The 16,732-nt window shown below is 54.1% G+C and overlaps 1 protein-coding gene across 1 annotated transcript in view; it reads left to right on the forward strand.

Moving 5' to 3' along the window:
- Positions 1 to 16,732, forward strand: part of PLOD3 (procollagen-lysine,2-oxoglutarate 5-dioxygenase 3) — a 68,964-nt gene that overhangs the window by 43,309 nt on the left and 8,923 nt on the right. The window lies entirely within an intron of this gene.

Genomic DNA, 16,732 nt, shown 5'->3' on the forward strand with positions numbered 1-16,732 from the left:
CCTGCTCGGCGTCTCGTCTGCCCCGCTCTGCGTCTCGGGGACTCGTCTGCCCCGCTCGGGGACTCGTCTGTCTCGCTCGGGGACTCGTCTGCCCCGCTCGGCGTCTCGGGGACTCGTCTGCCCCGCTTTGTGTCTCGTCTGCCCCGCTCTGCGTCTCAGGGACTCGTCTGCCCCGCTCTGCGTCTCGGGGGACTCGTCTGCCCTGCTCGGCGTCTCGTCTGCCCCGCTCTGCGTCTCTGCATCTCGTCTGCCCCGCTCTGCGTCTCGGGGACTCGTCTGCCCCGCTCGGGGACTAGTCTGCCCCGCTCGGGGACTCGTCTGTCTCGCTCGGGGACTCGTCTGCCCCGCTCGGCGTCTCGGGGACTCGTCTGCCCCGCTTTGTGTCTCGTCTGCCCCGCTCTGCGTCTCGGGGACTCGTCTGCCCCGCTTTGTGTCTCGTCTGCCCCGCTCTGCGTCTCAGGGACTCGTCTGCCCCGCTCTGCGTCTCGGGGGACTCGTCTGCCCTGCTCGGCGTCTCGTCTGCCCCGCTCTGCGTCTCGTCTGCCCCGCTCTGCGTCTCGGGGACTCGTCTGCCCCGCTCGGGGACTCGTCTGCCCGCTCGGGGACTCGTCTGTCTCGCTCGGGGACTCGTCTGCCCCGCTCGGCGTCTCGGGGACTCGTCTGCCCCGCTTTGTGTCTCGTCTGCCCCGCTCTGCGTCTCAGGGACTCGTCTGCCCCGCTCTGCGTCTCGGGGGACTCGTCTGCCCTGCTCGGCGTCTCGTCTGCCCCGCTCTGCGTCTCTGCGTCTCGTCTGCCCCGCTCTGCGTCTCGGGGACTCGTCTGCCCCGCTCGGGGACTCGTCTGCCCCGCTCGGGGACTCGTCTGTCTCGCTCGGGGACTCGTCTGCCCCGCTCGGCGTCTCGGGGACTCGTCTGCCCCGCTTTGTGTCTCGTCTGCCCCGCTCTGCGTCTCGGGGACTCGTCTGCCCCGCTCTGCGTCTCAGGGACTCGTCTGCCCCGCTCTGCGTCTCGGCGTCTCGTCTGCCCCGCTCGGGGACTCGTCTGCCCCGCTCGGGGACTCGTCTGTCTCGCTCGGGGACTCGTCTGCCCCGCTCGGCGTCTCGGGGACTCGTCTGCCCGCTTTGTGTCTCGTCTGCCCCGCTCTGCGTCTCGGGGACTCGTCTGCCCCGCTTTGTGTCTCGTCTGCCCCGCTCTGCGTCTCAGGGACTCGTCTGCCCCGCTCTGCGTCTCGGGGGACTCGTCTGCCCTGCTCGGCGTCTCGTCTGCCCCGCTCTGCGTCTCGTCTGCCCCGCTCTGCGTCTCGGGGACTCGTCTGCCCCGCTCGGGGACTCGTCTGCCCCGCTCGGGGACTCGTCTGTCTCGCTCGGGGACTCGTCTGCCCCACTCTGCGTCTCAGGGACTCGTCTGCCCCGCTCTGCGTCTCGGGGGACTCGTCTGCCCTGCTCGGCGTCTCGTCTGCCCCGCTCTGCGTCTCGGCGTCTCGTCTGCCCCGCTCTGCGTCTCGGGGACTCGTCTGCCCCGCTTTGTGTCTCGTCTGCCCCGCTCTGCGTCTCAGGGACTCGTCTGCCCCGCTTTGCGTCTAGTCTGCCCCGCTCGTCGTCTCGTCTGTGCTGCTCGGCGTCTCGGGGGCTCGTCTGTCCCGCTCGGCGTCTCGGGGGCTCGTCTGTCCCGCTCGGCGTCTCGGGGGCTCGTCTGTCCCGCTCGGCGTCTCGGCGGCTCGTCTGTCCCGCTCGGCGTCTCGGGGGCTCGTCTGTCCCGCTCGGCGTCTCAGGGGCTCGTCTGTCCCGCTCGGCGTCTCGGGGGCTCGTCTGTCCCGCTCGGCGTCTCGGGGACTCGTCTGCCCCGCTCGGCGTCTCGGGGACTCGTCTGCCCCGCTCTACGTCTCGTTTGCCCCGCTCTGCGTCTCGGGGACTCGTCTGCCCCGCTCTACGTCTTGTCTGCCCCGCTCTGCGTCTCGGGGACTCGTCTGCCCCGCTCTGCATCTCGGGGACTCGTTTGCCCTGCTCGGCGTCTCGTCTGCCCTGCTCTGCGTCTCGGGGACTCGTCTGCCCTGCTTGGCGTCTCGGGGACTCGTCTGCCCTGCTCTGCATCTCGGGGACTCGTCTGCCCTGCTCGGCGTCTCGTCTGCCCCGCTCTGCGTCTCGGCGTCTCGTCTGCCCCGCTCTGCGTCTCGGGGGACTCGTCTGTCCCGCTCGGCGTCTCGTCTGCCCCGCTCTGCGTCTCGGCGTCTCGTCTGCCCCGCTCTGCGTCTCGGGGACTCGTCTGCCCCGCTCTGCGTCTCGGGGGACTCGTCTGTCCCGCTCGGCGTCTTGTCTGCCCCGCTCGGCGTCTCGAGGACTCGTCTGCCCCGCTTTGTGTCTCGTCTGCCCCGCTCTGCGTCTCAGGGACTCGTCTGCCCCGCTTTGCGTCTAGTCTGCCCCGCTCGTCGTCTCGTCTGTGCTGCTCGGCGTCTCGGGGGCTCGTCTGTCCCGCTCGGCGTCTCGGGGGCTCGTCTGTCCCGCTCGGCGTCTCGGGGGCTCGTCTGTCCCGCTCGGCGTCTCAGGGGCTCGTCTGTCCCGCTCGGCGTCTCGGGGACTCGTCTGTCCCGCTCGGCGTCTCGGGGACTCGTCTGTCCCGCTCGGCGCTCTGGGACTCGTCTGCCCCGCTCTGCGTCTCAGATACTTGTCTACCCCGCTTGGCGTCTCGTCTGCCCCGCTCGGCGTCTCGGGGACTCGTCTGCCCCGCTCTACGTCTCGTCTGCCCCGCTCTGCGTCTCGGGGACTCGTCTGCCCCGCTCTACGTCTCGTCTGCCCCGCTCTGCGTCTCGGGGACTCGTCTGCCCTGCTTGGCGTCTCGGGGACTCGTCTGCCCCGCTCTGCATCTCGGGGACTCGTCTGCCCTGCTCGGCGTCTCGTCTGCCCCGCTCTGCGTCTCGGCGTCTCGTCTGCCCCGCTCGGCGTCTCGGGGACTCGTCTGTCCCGCTCGGCGTCTCGGGGACTCGTCTGTCCCGCTCGGGGACTCGTCTGCCCCGCTCTGCGTCTCGGGGACTCGTCTGCCCTGCTTGGCGTCTCGGGGACTCGTCTGCCCTGCTCTGCATCTCGGGGACTCGTCTGCCCTGCTCGGCGTCTCGTCTGCCCCGCTCTGCGTCTCGTCTGCCCCGCTCTGCGTCTCGGGGACTCGTCTGCCCCGCTCTGCGTCTCGGGGGACTCGTCTGTCCCGCTCGGCGTCTTGTCTGCCCCGCTCGGCGTCTCGAGGACTCGTCTGCCCCGCTCGGCGTCTCGTCTGCCCCGCTCGGCGTCTCGTCTTCCCCGCTCGGCGTCTCGTCTTCCCCGCTCGGCGTCTCGTCTGCCCCGCTCGGCGTCTCGTCTGCCCCGCTCGGCTTCTCGTCTGCCCCGCTCGGCTTCTCGTCTGCCCCGCTCGGCTTCTCGTCTGCCCCGCTCGGCGTCTCGTCTGCCCCGCTCGGTGTCTCGTCTGCCCCGCTCGGCGTCTCGTCTGCCCCGCTCGGCTTCTCGTCTTCCCCGCTCGGCGTCTCGTCTTCCCCGCTCGGCGTCTCGTCTTCCCCGCTCGGTGTCTCGGGGACTCGTCTGCCCTGCTCGTCTCGTCTGCTCCGCTGAGCGTCTCGTCTGCTCCGCTGTGCGTCTCGGGGACTCCTCTTCCCTGCTCGTCGTCTCTGGGACTCCTCTGCCCTGCTCGGCATCTCCTCTGCCCTGCTCGGCGTCTCGTCTGCCCCGCTTGGCGTCTTGGGGACTCGTTTGCCCCGCTTGGTGTTTCGTCTGTCCTGCTCGTCGTGTCGGGGACTCGTCTGCCCCGCTCTGCCTCTCGGGGACTCGTCTGCCCTGCTTATCGTCTCGGAGACTCCTCTGCCCTGCTCGTCGTCTCATCTGTCCTGCTCGTCGTGTCGGGGACTCGTCTGCCCCGCTCTGTGTCTCGTCTGCCCCGCTCTGTGTCTCGTCTGCCCCGCTCTGTGTCTCGTCTGCCCCGCTCTGTGTCTCGTCTGCCCCGCTCTGTGTCTCGTCTGCCCCGCTCTGTGTCTCGTCTGCCCCGCTTTGTGTCTCGTCGTCTCCTCTGCCCTGCTCGGCGTCTCGTCTGCCCCTGCTCGGGGACTCTTCTTCCCTGCTCGGCGTCTCTGGGATTCGCCTACCCTGCTCATCGTCTCGTCTTCCCGCTCGGCGTCTCGGGTACTCGTCTGCCCCTGCTCGGGGACTCCTCTTCCCTGCTCGGCGTCTCTGGGACTCGTCTGCCCTGCTCGGCGTCTCTGGGACTCGTCTGCCCTGCTCGGCGTCTCAGAGACTCGTCTGCCCTGCTCGGCGTCTCGTCTGCCCTGCTCGGCGTCTCGGGGATTTGTCTTCCCCACTCGGGACTCGTCTGCCCCGCTCGGCGTCTCAGAGACTCGTCTGCCCTGCTCGGTGTCTCGGCGTCTCGTCTGCCCCGCTCGGCGTCTCGGGGACTTGTCTGCCCCGCGTCTCAGGGACTCGTCTGCCCCGCTCGGCGTCTCGAGGACTCGTCTGCCCCGCGTCATGGGGACTCGTCTGCCCCGCTCGGCATCTCGTCTGCCCCGCTCGGCGTCTCTGCCCCGCTCGGCGTCTCGGGGACTTGTCTGCCCCGCTCGGCGACTCGTCTGCCCCGCTGGACACTTTGCTGCCGTTCTTCATGCATGAATTTGTACAAAACCATAGATGTATTGAAAAAAAAATACAAATACATATCTCATACAGACACCCCTGAAACGCGTGTGACGGGGTCACAGTCTGGTCACTGGTCCGTGTAATAATCGGCGGTTCATGTAATAATCTAGTCTTTTTGGTACATGACAATTGTTTAGAGACTGAAGTGCGGCTTATATCTACTGTTACATCTATCTAGGGTCAAAACGTGGTGCTGGTAAGCCAAGGCTGCCATCTAGTGGCCGCTAGTCAGCACTGCGCACCTTAGGATTTAAACTATCAGCACCAGCACTTAATTATTTAAAAATAATGTCCAGTATTGGTGTATTAGAGAATGACCAGCATCTGCGTCATCCGACCCCAGGATGACCGGCGTCTGCATTGTCTGACCACAGGAAGACCAGCATCTGCATCGTCCGACCGCAGGATGACCGGCGTCTGCATTGTCTAACCCCAGGATGGCCGGCGTCTGCACAGTCCGACCCCAGGATGACCGGCGTCTGCTTCGTCTGACCCCAGGATGACCGGCGTCTGCGTCGTCCGACCCCAGGATGACCGGCGTCTGCGTCGTCCGACCCCAGGATGACCGGCGTCCGACCCCAGGATGACCGGCGTCTGCGTCGTCCGACCCCAGGATGACCGGCGTCTGCGTCGTCCGACCCCAGGATGACCGGCGTCTGCTTCGTCCGACCCCAGGATGACCGGCGTCTGCTTCGTCCGACCCCAGGATGACCGGCGTCTGCGTCGTCCGACCCCAGGATGACCGGCGTCTGCGTCGTCCGACCCCAGGATGACCGGCGTCTGCTTCGTCCGACCCCAGGATGACCGGCGTCTGCGTCGTCCGACCCCAGGATGACCGGCGTCTGCGTCGTCCGACCCCAGGATGACCGGCGTCTGACCCCAGGATGACCGGCGTCTGCGTCGTCCGACCCCAGGATGACCGGCGTCTGCGTCGTCCGACCCCAGGATGACCGGCGTCTGCGTCGTCCGACCCCAGGATGACCGGCGTCTGCGTCGTCCGACCCCAGGATGACCGGCGTCTGCGTCGTCCGACCCCAGGATGACCGGCGTCTGCGTCGTCCGACCCCAGGATGACCAGCTGGGTCTCTGGAGCAAGAATGTTATGCAAATTAAGTGATAGACTTTCCTCCCCGGCCATCCCATAACCCCACTGCCATCATCGGCCTCTCCATTCACAGTGGTAAATGCGCACCTGTGCAATGAACCTGCTGTCTAATCACGATCTTGATCTGTCGCACCTGTGAGGTGGAGGATTATCTCCGCAGATGAGACGTGATCACTAACAGATTTACACACATTTGTGAACAATATGTGAGAGACAAAGGCCGTGTGTGTACAAAGACAAAGGTTTGGTTCTAAGAGGTCAGCACCTGAAGAATGAAGAGTTGTGTTTATTCAGCGCAGTTTCCATTTTCCCTCAATCACAGATCGGTGCCGTCTCTGGTCTGGGCATCCACCCTGCATGATTAGTACCCAGCTGCACCCCCTTTGGTGAGTATCACAGCTTGTAAACCACTTTTTGTAGCAGCATAGAATCTTTCAGTTCTTGTTTTGAGGGATTTTCAAACATTCTTCCTTGGAGACGTCTTCCAGTTCTGTGAGATTTCTAGTTAGTCTTGCATACTCTGCTCTTCCTTGGAGACGTCTTCCAGTTCTGTGGGATTCCTGGCTAGTCTTGCATGCACCGCTCTTCCTTGGAGACATCTTCCAGTTCTGTGAGATTCCTGGCTCGTCTTACACGCACTGCTCTTCCTTGGAGACATCTTCCAGTTCTGTGAGATTCCTGGCTCGTCTTACACGCACTGCTCTTCCTTGGAGACATCTTCCAGTTCTGTGAGATTCCTGGCTCGTCTTACACGCACTGCTCTTCTTTGGAGACGTCTTCCAGTTCTGTGAGATTCCTGGCTAGTCTTGCATGCACCGCTCTTTTGAGATTTCGCCACAGATTTTCAATGATGATCAGATCAGGGGACTGTGAGGCCATTGTAAAATCTTCATCTTGTGCCTTTGAGGTAGTCTACTGTGGATTGTGACGTGTGTTTACGATCATAATCCATTTGTAGAAGCCATCCTCCTTTTCTCCTTCAGCTTTTTTACACATGGTGTTAAATTTGCATCAAGTATTTGTTGAAATTTCATTGAATCCTTTCTTCTCTTGACCCGTGAAATGTTCCCCGTGCCATTGGGTGCAACACAACCCCAAAGCATGATTAATCCACCCCCATGCTTAATGGTTGGCGAGATATTCTTTTCCTGAAATTCTGCGCCCTTTTTTCTCCACACATACCTTTTAACCATTGTGGCCATACAGTTCTATTTTAACCTCATCGGTCTACAGGACTGGTTTACAAAATGCCTCCAGCTTGTTTAATTGTTCTTTTGCAGACTTCTGACACTGAATTTTATGGTGAGGACGCAGGAGAGGTTTTCTTCTGATGAACCTTCCATGGAGGCCATTTTGTGCAGGGGTCTCTGACCAGATGGACAATGTACCACAACTCCAGAGACTGCTAAATCTGAAGGTCTTTTGCAGTCAGGCAGGGGTTCTGATTTGCCTCTCTAGCAATACTACGAACAGCTCTCACAGAAATTTTGCTTGGTCTTCCAGACATTATCTTGACGTCCACCGTTCCTGGTAACAGCCATTTATTAATTACATCAGTAACATTGATTTTGACTGGGGTGCACAAACTTTTACATGCCACTGTAGCCATCTCTAATTCTCAGGCCCCCCCCTCCCGCCCAGAGGTGGTGTATGACTATGGGGGGCTCCTGACTGGACCTCAGCCTCCTAAGGAGGTGGTGTACTATGGGGTCTCCTACCTGGACCTTTGTCTAGAGGTGATATGAAACCATGGGAGGTTTTCCCCTGGGGTCTCCTCTGCCCCAACCACTGTAGGGGGCCTACAGTTGACGTGAGACTCTGTATCACGACTTATAATTATCTTCATAAATAATCCTGAGATGTTTTCCAGTGATGAGCATCTTCTAGTAGTCGGGACAGGATGACCGTTATGGTGTTTTTCACTCACCCATAACACCATGGAGAAGGGATCCACCCATCAAGGAGAGGGGATCCACCCATCAAGGACAGGAAACCTTCTGAATAAAAGGTTGGTACGCTCTCACACAGCAGTTGGTTTCTTGTCCTTGATGAGAACCTCTGTGAAGATGGCGGTATGAAGAGGAAAGCAGATTCTCCCAGGCCTGGCCAGACTGATGCATGCAGTGGCTTCGTTCTTGCCGCGGCTGGTGCAGGGTCCAGGATATTATGTTTGGGGGAGGTTGAGATCAGAAAAAAAATAATTCAGCTTTTCCTGTTATTGAAAAAGTTCAGGCCCTGATTACCAGGGAATGGAGGAAGCCTGAAAAAAGAGGTATTTTTTGATGAAGCCACAGTACCCAAATTAGATATGACCATCTCGAAAGCATCCAAAAGTTTTGCCTTCCTCTTCAAGGCTAGGGGGTTTTTATGGATCGCCAAGGTTGGAAGCAGGCAGCTTTCTTAAAGCTAGTTGGCGGATGCCCTGAAGCCAGCCGTTTCTGCAACATGCACCAACAGATCACTCATGGTCTGGTTCGATCATCTAAAGGATCAATTGAAAAACAGGGTGGCTAGAGACAAGATATTGACCACTATTCTCTTGATGCATTCTCTCTGTTAGTAGAGCCCTTTGGTTAAAATGTTGGCCAGGGGATATGCAAGCTCAGTCGAAATTGTACGTTATTCCTTGTGAGGGTGAATTTCTTTTTGGCCCTGTGTTAGTTGATATTTTGGAGAATGTAGGAGACAAGAGGAGGAAGGGCTTTCCAAATCTGCCCTTTGTCTTAAAAAGGTCCTTTCAAAAGAGAAGAGCTAATCAGAGAAGAATCCCTAGAGAGCAGAAACCATGAGGTCAACGTAACGATCCTATTCCCAGACTGTTACATGGTGGTCCTGGATCTGAAAGACACATACTGTGAGGAGCAGGCCAAAAACTAAAGACTGTTGGACTTTTTCCAGCACAGAGCGCTGGTTACATTGACCTTGTTGTTTTGTTTGTTACAGATGTGGTTGCTTGATAGACTAAGTTCACTTCTCTGTACACAATTGGAAGGGGTTGTAACCGTGTGCCATGTTAGTTGGCCTCCATTCGGACCTGTAGTAGGATTCCTTGTCCTGCATCATCTGGTGATGCGTCTATTGTTCCTCTTCAGAGAGCCCCCGTGATACACGATCCTGCAGACTGCCCTACTTCATACTTGGAGTTACATGAAACAAATGTTTAAGGGGGTGGGATGTGATCACTTTTCCTTATCCAGGTGGCGGATTCCAAAAGCGGTAGAAGAGTGAAGAGATCCATATTTGGACGTAGTTGATGCTATGACGTGGAGAGGCGAAGATCCGTTGCTGTGGCCAGATTCTAGTAGCCATGTACTGAGGAACTATCGTAAGGGCAATTGTTGCCTGCTGAAGCTGGATATACTCTCTACGGTCGTGATATCCATCGTCTGGAGGAGCATAAGGACTATTGTTGCCGACTGGCGCTGGATACACACTCTACGGAGGTTATATACATCATCTGGAGGAGCATAAGGACTATTTTAAATAAGTGTTGCATTGTTTAACCTGTCTAGGTAATTGATACGACTCACAACCTCAGATCTTCACATACACGCAGAATATCAAACATCTTAAGGTAGCCTTAGTTGTGGAGGGAAAGTTAATACACTTCCGATGCAGAGCCCTTCTCTTTTGTCTGGCAGTAACCCCTCAAATTTTTACGAAATTAATAGTGGCTCTGATGGCCCATATGCGAGTAAAAGAGGCTCTGGTCGCCCCTCTAGATGAATTTCTAATTATAGATTGATTCTTCACTGCAACATCCAGCTACAAGAGGTCCGCACCACCTTAGAATACCTAGGTTGGCTCTTCAATCTGAAGTAATTAAAGCTAAACAGACAGGTTTTTCTGGGCCTAATACGAGACTCCAAGGCTCTGGAAAGTCAACTGCCAGAGGTCAAAATAGACAGATTACGTGTTCAGATCTTCGATGCAATAACGCTTTCCACCATGTCCCCAAGGAGGGCGATGTCACTACCGGGTTCCTTGATCTTGTGCTTACCGGCAGTGTTATGGCTCAACTTCATACCAAGAGCTTGCAGTGGGATGTCCTAAGTAATGAGGTCGCCTTAGATGGTCACCTGCAAGGGAAGTTTACTTTGCTTCATTACCAATCCAGTCGCTTCTCTGGTGGTTAGACATGAGAAATCTGCATGTCCCAGATTTCGAGACTAGTGACTACAGATGCAGGTCCCAGAGGCTGGAGGCTCCATTTACAGGATCATCTGATTCAAAGAGGATGATCAGGAAAAGCAAGATCAGCTTCTTTAAACATGAATGACGTGTTAGCGGTGGAATACGCTGTAAAAGGACTATTTGCTTCCTTACAGGGTTCTCAAGTAACAATCTTCTCTGACAAGTGGGTGCTGGTGGCTTACCTGAATCATCGGGGTATGGTGAGGGACTCGATCAAGTTCCTTGATTGAAGTAATCAATTGGATACTTTATTTAGCAGAGAATCCTCTTCTCTCTTCAACAGCCTTACATGTAATGGGAAAGGGAACTACAAAGTGGTCTTCTAAGCCGCAGTCGGCTGAGGGAGTAGGTCTTAGGCCAATTTTCAGTCAGATTGTGGACAGGTGGGGCCTATCAGAAATAGACCTATTCGCAAACACAAAACAGGAAGGTGAAAACGTTCTGTTGTCTAAATCTCAGAGATCACCCTCAGGTGGTCGACGCTTTCCAGGTCAAATAGCGTTTCTAACGTAACATACAGTATGCGTTCCCACCAGTTATTATTATCCCAGCAGAACTGAGGAAGATCAGGGAGGACAGAATAAGGGTCATGTAAATAGCACCACTCAGGCAAAAAGACCAATGTTCGTCTGGTTAAGAATAATGTCTTTCATCGATCCTTGGGTATTGCCGGAAGTCTTGAACCTGCTCTCATAGAGACCAGTTCAACACCCGCAAGTGGCCAGCCTGCATCTAATGGTGTTGAGAGGTCGTTACTGAGAGAGGGTTTTTGCCTAGCCTGATTACTACCTTCATCGAAAGCGTTCACCATTAGTATGTATGGTAGAAAATTGGAGAAAATACTTGTCCTCTTGGGGAGCGAATAAGGAGCCGGTTAACTCTCCTGCAATTCCTTCAAAAAGGTTTAGAGCAGGGTCTCTGCTATTACCCTTAAGGTTCAGGTATCTGCTCTAGGGGCCCTTTTATTGTTGTGACCTGCTGGGCAACCATTGGCTGTCTTGTTTTATCAAGCCCCGCTCTAGATCAAGGCCTGTTTATAGAACATTGTTACCTCGGTGGGATTTGGTTTTGACGGCGATGACCGGATCCCCTTTCGAGCACTTGAACTCTATATCCGTTCAAAGTTTGAAGAACGTCTTCCTAGTGGCCTTAACGTCGGCCTGTAGGGTTAGTGACATTCAGACCCTAGTGGTAGATCTTTCTTTTACTCAAGTTTTAGAAGATTGGGGGCCCATTTTGAGACCTGATCCAGCATATCTCCCCAAGGTATCTTCTAAATTTCATAGGACTCAGGAGGCAGTTCTTCCATTGTTTTGTGATAGTTCTGGTACATACGCTGGATATTACAAGGTGTGGAACGGAGTCTGGGGCGTTGTTAGGTCGTTGTTTGTCTTTTTCCAGGGGTTATCGAAAGGGGCTTATAGCATATCTAAGAATACTGATGATTAGGGTGGCTGTTTGGTCCTAGTCCTTATCCAGACAGACTGTTCCAGAGGGGTTGAAAGCTCATTCTACAAGAGCCATGGCATCTTCCTTGGCGGAGAGCTTGGATGTGGCCATTGCACAAATTTGTAAGGCCGCACCAAGGTCGTCTCCTTCTATAGACAGGATAGGTCTTCCTCCTCTGATTTTACCGTTGGTAGAAGGGTTCTGTAGGTGTTGGTCCTGCCGACTTCTTATTTCTCTGTAATTCTCTCCATGGTGCCATCATGGGCAAGTGAAAAATATGTAGATACTTACCGATAATATGATTTTTCGGAACCCTATGACAGCAGCCGTATATTCTCTCCCCTTTTACTGGTGGAAGGGCGACTGCTCTTTATTCAGTAGGTTTCCTGTCCTTGAAGGCCGGATCCCCCCTCTCCGTGGTGCGGTCATGGGCTCTAGAATACCTCGTTACCTGTAAGTGATCCTGTATTTCACTCACCGTCCGCTGCCTCTGATGGCCGCAGCAGATTCTCCTACAGAAAGGGAAGTCTCAGCCGTCTGCACCGGAATATCACAAATCACTAGTGAGATCGTTCAGATGTAGTTCTAAAAATGGCCACAAGGTGGCAGCCACATAAACGGACAGGACACTTGTAATAGTAAAAAATGGCAGCTGATAAGAGTTGTGCGCGATGATAAATGGAGGCAGGTAGATGAGCAAACGCAGATACGGACATATTACATTACTGTGCTAAAGTTTTAGACCGGTGTCAAAAACATTCCGCAACGTAAGGCGGTTCTATTCTGTGCAAATTGGTGTAAAGCCCAATAGACTGGGTCCAGGCCGGCTCCAAGTGTCCGGACCCGGCCATTTCATACCTCACAATCGCTCGCTGCAGTGGTCGGAGGTCTGAAGCTTCATACATAGAGGAGAGAACTGTTTATTATCAAATCCATCAGTATTCGGGGGACGTCCCCTTCTACTAGTTACACATTGTCGGATTGTACTCAGGGTCTATAAGTGACCAATTTTACGAGCGAGGTCAGAATAATCATTTTCCTATATAAAGTGGAAGTCAATAACTGAAACAGACACAGCTGTGTAGGAGGCTGAAAACTTGGTGAGGGGTCAGCCAAACGCCTCTACAAAGGCGAGAGTATGGAAGCCAATATAATATCATGGGTCATAAATAATGGGAGGACCAAGCACCGCAACAAGGTAGTTATGCTGCATCAGGGAGGTGTCTCACAGGCAAACAGTAGCAGTGACTCGCCCACCCCAGGGCCTTAGGTGACTCGGTGTCGGGCTGGACTAGTCCGGGGTAGTCAGCGGTGGCGGGCCCGATTCCGTGACCCTGGTGGAGTTAATTAATGTGGCGGCAATATTGGGGAGATGATAATAATGTTTATATGAATATTCGTGACGGCACCTGTGGTAATTTGCAGCTATGGAGCCGCAGCTGCTGGAAGGGACCTCCGGGGCTGGTGTTATGGCAGCTGAGGTGTTTCTTGCTCTCCACAGGTAGAGCGGATACCCCGGGGCAACCTTTGGTGCTTGGTAGAGTCTATGGTGTTTGTTATTGATCAGGCGCAGGATAAACCAGACGACACAGGCTTGCAGTTAAGATGTTTACTCACTGTTCAGTCTCAGTGCTGCAGTTTAAGACAATGGTAATTTCAGGCTCAACCACTTAGTTTAGGTGCTTAAGGGGAAAAGAGACATAAATAGTATGTGACCCCAGCACTCAAAATGAAAGCAACAGAATTTATTGACACACTGCAAAAGTGAACCTAAACCAGAGCAACACCGACGTTTCGGCGTAGAGCCTTTCTCAACGTAGTTGCCTGAAAAGGTGTGAAAAATGACAAAATGAGTGCATATATGTACAGGTGGGACATAAAATATGTACAGGATAAATACAAAAATATACAAAAATGTACATGTAGAGAAAGAACATACATCAATGGTTACAGCTGGATGACGCGGGTCACATAGGACAACCGAAATGCATAAAGGGAGGCAAGGTTCTTTCACAATTGCAGTGTTCTCTAATAACATAAGGGAGATAATAGTTAATAGGCATGTTTCAGACAAAGAAGTACCATGGGGAAAAAGGGACAAATGGATTGTCAGGCAAAGGAACAAGCCCAAAGTCAGTATCCTAGGATGTAGAAGGCAGAAAAAGCATAGCAGAGGGAGAATATGATAGTAATAGAAATGAGACATGTATAGAAGAAGAAAAAGAGGGAGAAAGAGAAGGAGAAAGAAAGAGAGGGAGAAAGCGAAAGAGGGAGAAAGCGAAAGAGGGAGAAAGAGAAAGAGAAAGAAGGAGAAAGAGAAAGAAGGAGAAAGAGAGAGGGAGAAAGAGAAAGAGAGAAAGAGAAAGAGAAAGGAGGGAGAAAGCGGGAGAAAGAGGGAGAAAAGAGAGAGGGAGAAAGAGAGAGAGGGAGAAAGAGAAAGAGGGAGAAAGAGGGAGAAAGAGAAAGAGGGAGAAAGAGAAAGAGGGAGAAAGAGGGAGAAAGAGAGAGAGGGAGAAAGAGGGAGAAAGAGAAAGAGGGAGAAAGAGAAAGAGGGAGAAAGAGGGAGAAAGGAGAAAGAGGGAGAAAGAGAAAGAGGGAGAAAGAGAAAGAGGGAGAAAGAGAAAGAGGGAGAAAGAGAGAGAAAGAGAAAGAGAGAGAAAGAGAAAGAGGGAGAAAGAGAAAGAGGGAGAAAGAGAAAGAGGGAGAAAGAGAAAGAGGGAGAAAGAGAAAGAAGGAGAAAGAGAAAGAAGGAGAAAGAGGGAGAAAGAGAAAGAGGGAGAAAGAGAAAGAGAGGGAGAAAGAGAAAGAGGGAGAAAGAGAAAGAGGGAGAAAGAGAGGGAGAAAGAGAAAGAGGGGAGAAGGAGAAAAGAGGGAGAAAGAGAAAGAGGGAGAAAGAGAAAGAGGGAGAAAGAGAAAGAGGGAGAAAGAGAAAGAGGGAGAAAGAGAAAGAGGGAAGAAAAGAGAGGGAGAAAGTGAGGGAGAAGAGAAAGAGGGAGAAAGAGAAAGAGGGAGAAAGAGGGAGAAAGAGAGGGAGAAAGAGAAAGAGGGAGAAAGAGAAAGAGGGAGAAAGAGAAAGAGGGAGAAAGAGAAAGAGGGAGAAAGAGAAAGAGGGAGAAAGAGAGGGAGAAAGAGGGAGAGAAAGAGAAAGAGGGAGAAAGAGAAAGAGGAGAAAGAGAGCGAAAGAGAGAGAAAAGGAGAAGGAAAAAGGGAGGAAGAGGAAGAGAACAGCAGATGAGCAAAGCAACCATAAGGAGCAAGGAGAATGCTACATACCGTATGCAGAGGAGTGACAGTGTCACTGTGGAGGATGGGGTGAACGCTCTGTAACAGAGAATATCATAACCTGGTGAGGTCGGTAACAGGGTGCAGAGATGGTGCCTGGGAGAGCAAGGGGGGAGCGTTACCTTGCAGTAACGGCCCGTAAGAGAACAGCAGAGGCTGGGTGTGTGGCAGCAGCAGTGTGTGACACCAGACGCTGTCTGGCGCCATTATAAGAGGGGAGGAGATCGGCTGTGGCAGGTGGAGGGGAGCGCGTCATTTGTCCCTTTTTCCCCATGGTACTTCTTTGTCTGAAACATGCCTATTAACTATTATCTCCCTTATGTTATTAGAGAACACTCTGCAATTGTGAAAGAACCTTGCCTCCCTTTATGCATTTCGGTTGTCCTATGTGACCCGCGTCATCAGCTGTAAACCATTTGATGTATGTTCTTTCTCTACATGTACATTTTTGTATATTTTTGTATTTATCCTGTACATATTTTATGTCCCACCTGTACATATATGCACTCATTTTGTCATTTTTCACACCTTTTCAGGCAACTACCTTGAGAAAGGCTCTACGCCGAAACGTCGGTGTTGCTCTGAGTTAGGTTCACTTTTGCTGTGTGTCAATAAATTCTCTTGCTTTCAATTTGAGTGCTGGGGTCACATACTATTTCAGTGCTGCAGTTGACCGGTCACCCACAGAATGCCAGGATCCGCTGTCAGGGGCCGCCCGCCCGATCCCGGATAGGTCAAGGGTCAGTCCCGGTGTACCCCTTTTTGTGTGTGTTCTTTTCTGACTTCCTAGCCTTCAACTGTTTTAGCTGGTCTTGGCCTCCACCACAGGGCCTGTACAAGGGGGCTGACTGCAGTCATATCTTACCCTCTTCACCGGGGATCTGTGGCGGGAAGTGGCCCCGGGCGCTTGCAACGCTCTCCCAGGCCTTCGGTGGTTACTTTTGAGGAATTGGTCTTTCTTCCCTCTGTCTGGGACCGTCCCTGAATGTAGCCAGATCCCTCCACCGGATGTTGTCAGTGGAACAGGTCACGGGACAATTGCCCTTCCATGGGCCCTGGAATCCCTTCTTTCTTTCTGTCAGTGTCACCTGGGCCTAGCAAGACCCCAGGATCTCCTTCTGTCTCTGCCTTCTCTATCTGCTGTCCTCTCCTGACAGCCCACCTCCTCACTCCCTCTCTTACTGCCTGACAGACTGACTAAACTTGAACTTCCTAGTTCCCTTTGTCTACTCTCTCTTTCTGACTCCTCCCACACACCCACTGACTAGGCCCCACCCACACCGTTGGGACCAGCGATGGGACTTACGGCCCCATGAACTAAACATCTATGGGGGTTGCTGCCACTATCCCTGACCCGGTGTGTGCCTACCAATTGGTTGTGTGCAAGTTTTGTCTGTACACCGGCAGTTAACCTCATTCTTACCCCGGGATGGGATACTACACCTCTGGCTGAGGTGCAATATTTCTGTGACGACGTAAGCCTCAGGGGCGCCACAGCAGTCTGGGGCGGGAGGGGGTTCTAGAAGTGCTGTTCAAGATCTTCTGAGGAAGCACCAAGAAGTGGGCAACTAGAACGACTGTAGACTCATTGATCGGCCAAGGAAACTTTACAGCAGATGAGATGACATGGGAAGATGTCCAGCAGTGGCATCAGCTGAAAATCACCAGCGTCCAGTGAGTTCCGGATATAGACAGCTGCTGGGGTGAGACGTCAGGCCAGAAGTCTGGGGGAGACGTCCAGGCCAGAAGTCTGGGGGAGACATCAGGCCAGAAGTCTGGGGGAGACATCAGGCCCAGAAGTCTGGGGGGAAGTCAGGCCAGAAGTCTGGGGGAGACATCAGGCCAGAAGTCTGGGGGAGACGTCAGGCCAGACGTCTGGGGGAGACGTCAGGCCAGAAGTCTGGGGGGAAGTCAGGCCAGAAGTCGTCTTCATGGAGGAATTATGGATCAAAAGCTTCTACATGGAAAGAAGGTCAAAATACAAGACCAGGGGGCAGGAAACCGGCAGCAGGTGCCTGAAACTAAGGAGTAAAATGTGG

This window comes from Anomaloglossus baeobatrachus, chromosome 4 (assembly GCF_048569485.1).
Source record: "Anomaloglossus baeobatrachus isolate aAnoBae1 chromosome 4, aAnoBae1.hap1, whole genome shotgun sequence".
Lineage (NCBI taxonomy): Eukaryota > Metazoa > Chordata > Amphibia > Anura > Aromobatidae > Anomaloglossus > Anomaloglossus baeobatrachus.